Consider the following 4,110-nt stretch of genomic DNA (forward strand, 5'->3'; position numbering starts at 1 on the left):
TATAGATTAGCCCTACCCCCGTCTCTCTCGTCCATACACAACGTGTTCCATGTATCGGCCCTTCGCAAGTACTTAGCGAACCCCACACAGGTGATAGATTATTCGACTCTGGATGTGACCGAAGACTTAAGCTACGAGGAGAAATCAGTGGGGCTCCTAGCTCGCAAGGTAAAGACCTTACGCACCAGGGAAATTGCATTTGTCAAGGTGTGGTGGGGGAACTAGTCAACAGAAGAGGCCATCTGGGAACAAGAGGATGAGATGAGGGAGAAGTACCCAGAGTTGTTTGTGGATGCCAATCCTTTCAAGGACGAAAGTCTTTCGTAGGGGGGAGTGATGTAACGATACACCTTCCGAGGAGAAAGGAGAGAGAAAGAAAAAAAAAAGGAAAGCCCACCTTCTGACGAGATTTTTGACGGGATCCACTCAGGCTCGTAAACCCTAGGAGTGGCCGCCTCCTTTAGGGAGAAGGGAGCGCAAGTGTGGTTCGGAGGAAGAGGAAGCCGACGCGCCACCGGAGAACGGACGAACGACGATGCATCCACCGGCGACAGTAGCCCAGCTCTGCGATTCAGACCGTCGGGACTTTCGGACGAGGAAGACGCAGCGCAGGCGTGGGTCGACCCTCGGCATTCCGCGAGACGTCTCAGCCAGCGTGCAGCCCGCCTGTTGCAGGCCGCGTTCGGACACCACCCTGGAGCCTCGTCCCTTTTGTGGCCCAAACCGGAGGCGCACCAGAAACCCTACGTCGGCAGTGTTCGTCGCAGCCATCGGTTTCTGTTCCATCGGTGGCTTCGCGAACCTCCAGCTCGGCTAAGTGCGGCTTAGCAGTGCGGATTGGTGGCTCGACATCCAAATAGTATATCGATTCCTAGATTTTCGACCCTTCCGGAGCCATTTCCACCCTCGTTTCAACCATCTGAGGTCAGTATAACTCCATTTTTTACGAATAGCTTGTGATAAGGACAAACCTTGGTAGCTAGGCACGAGGGATAGTTGTGAAGGCGCTCTAAGTGTATCATGTTATCTTATAGGAGGTAGTTAGGAGCTGGAGTTAGCGTTGTGGGCGACTTCGGCCAAGGCCAAGGAGGTAAGTAACCTTATTGTTGGCGTTAGTTATGTATGTATGTTGGTGCGTGCTCTGTGGCCCTTGCATGCATCATATGTTGTTGCTGTATGCTAGGCTAGATGTTTCTTGCCGTGAAATGCTATGCATGCTATGATTATGTATGTGATTCTTGCAATGAATTGCTATGTATGCCATGTTTATGAATATGATGTTGTGACACGATTGGTTGCCCTGTATGTATGATGAGCTTGATTGACATGTCATGATTGTAATGAGAACCCCACACACCATGAATGAGATGACTTGTATGCTATGTTATGTTTGCTCAATGTGGACCCGGTTATGCTATGATATGCTTTCTTAATGTGGACCCGATTATGCTATGTAATTGGGTGAGGGGATGGAGCGTTATATGTATAATGCCATGGAGGTAAACCTTAAGAACCTCATGCACGCTATGGTTATGTACTTGGGGCACTCCCCCGTTATGCTACTGATGGTATGGATGCGTATATTCGATATTGTTCGCCACGATATCATGCAGGCCCTCCTTTGTCTGCGGCGTCCGGTATTGTATGTCATACATACCCGACCAAGCCAGGCCCAGGGAGTTCGCTTGCGAGCTCGCCTGGTGGGCCCACAGTCACACACGTGGGCCATGATTGGGAAATTACCATGCATCCACCCCCGCCCGGACAAGGCAAGGGCCTAAGGCCATGGGAAGGAATGGAAGACAGACCTCTCTCTCAGCTTCGTTCTTCTAACATTGTGCGGCATGTATGGTTATGATGTTCGACATGTATGGGTATTGTGTGTGACATGTAATGTATGTGTATCGTGTGCGACATGTAGATGTATTGTGTGCGACTGCTTGTATCCAGATGTATGAATATATGCTTAACTCCAACAGTGGGGTGACTTACTGGGTATTTTATATAATACTCAAGCCACGTGCTACCACGGGTGCTGTCGCCAGTCTCTCCTTCAGGTCCCGGAAGCTTGCCTCGCACTCCTCGGTCCATACGAACGCTGTAGCCTGTTGAGTCAGTCGTGAGAGCGGTGCCGCTATCTTGGAGAAGTCCTGCACGAAGCGGCGGTAGTAACCTGCCAGACCTAGAAAACTCCGTACCTCAGTCACAGTGGTTGGACGAGCCCAGCCAGTGACTGCCTCCACCTTGGCAGGGTCAACTGACACTCCTTCTACCGATATCACATGTCCTAGGAATGAGACTTTGCGTAACCAAAACTCACGTTTCGAGAATTTGGCATACAACCTATTTTCCCTCAAGACTGTCAAGGCCTTCCTCAGGTGTGTTTGGTGCTCCTGATCCGTCCTTGAATATACCAGGATGTCAACTATGAATACAATGACATAGGTATCCAAATATTCCTTGAACACCCGATTCATCAGTTCCATAAACACTGCAGGAGCATTGGTGAGTCCACATGACATTACTACAAACTCATAATGGTCGTACCTTGTTCTGAAAGCTGTTTTTTGCACGTCCTCGTTTTTTATCTTGATCTGGTGGTAACCTGAACAAAGGTCGATCTTTGAAAACACCGTGGCCTTTCTGAGCTGATCAAATAAGTCTTCGATGCGTGGGAGGGGGTACCTGTTCTTCACTGTTCTCTTATTCAGTTCCCTGTAATCGACGCACAAGCGCATGGAACCGTCCTTTTTCTTCAAGAATAATACCGGTGCGCCCCAAGGCGACACGCTCGGTCTGATAAACCCCTTGTCTAGCAGTTCTTGTAGTTGCACCTTGAGTTCCTTCAGCTCTGCTGGTGCCATGCGGTACGGTGCCTTGGATATGGGGCTGGTCGATATCACCTTGGGCATCGTACCCAGACTAGTGCCCTTGAACCTTAACCTGGTCCACGACGGTGGCGTGAAAATGACCTCCTTCTTGTGACAGTCTATGCTAGCATGGTTTTCCGCTAACCAGTCCATGCCTAGGATTACATCGTACACGGTCATATCGACCACCATCAATTCTACACCCAAGCTAACCCCTGATATTACTACATGACCATTCTTTACCCTATAGGCGGCGACCATATCCACCCCTATCGGGGTGCCTACTAGAAAATTGTGTAACAAGGGTTCTAACACTATCCCTGCTTGACTAACAAAATCAGTGGAAATAAAGGAGTGCGTAGATCCGGAGTCAAACAACATCAAAGCAAAATGACCAAGGACGGATAGTGTACCTGTCACTGTTGCATCCAGGTTTTCCACGTCCCTGCTAGTGGAGGCATAGGCTCTCGCTGGAGGACAGTTCTAGGTGGGGGCATCTGGTATGCGTAGTGGCCTTTGCTGGCCCCCGGTGTCATTGACACGACCTCCCGGGCAGTCTCTGGCTAAGTGACCCTCCTTCTCGCATCCGAAGTAGGCCCCGGAGCGAGCTAGGCACCGCCCCCAATGGGTCTTCCCACACTCGCTGCACTTGGGTCGATCGCCTGCCCTACCCTCTCTCCCCTGTTGGCCCCGCCTGGGATCGCGGCGCCGTCTGTCTGGTCGTCTCGGTGGCGGCGATGAGGTTGAATCGCGGCGCCGTCTAGCTGGTCGCCGCGGTGGTGGCGATGAGGATGAATCGCGGCGGTCACCCCAGTCACGACGTCGCCTCCGTCTCTCGGTTGGTGAGCGGGACCCACGACGGTCATCTCGGTTGCTGCGTCGTTTCCGTCCCTGGGTCGACGAGCGGGACTCGCTAGGTCCATCGGTCCCCAACATGGCCCGTGCTACTATCATCGCGTCAGTTTAAGTCGTAGGCGCTATCCCTTCAACCACGTTAGGTATCTTCCAGTCCAGCCCCAGCACAAACCAGCGGGTTGTCTTGTAGTCGGTGTCCACCAAGTCCGGGGTGAAGCATTTCAACTTGGCGAACTTCCTGGCATAGGCAGTAACCGAACGCCCTCTCTGTTTCAGGTGAGTGAATTCTTGATGCTTGCGGGTCTGGACGTCCTCTGGTAGTATGCCTCTACAAAGGCCTCCTTAAATTCTGTCCATGAAATTCCGCCCCCCCCCCCCCCCCCCC

The sequence above is a fragment of the Cucurbita moschata genome, unplaced genomic scaffold (genome assembly GCF_002738365.1).
Source record: "Cucurbita moschata cultivar Rifu unplaced genomic scaffold, Cmos_1.0 Cmo_Scf00003, whole genome shotgun sequence".
Taxonomy (NCBI): Eukaryota; Viridiplantae; Streptophyta; class Magnoliopsida; order Cucurbitales; family Cucurbitaceae; genus Cucurbita; species Cucurbita moschata.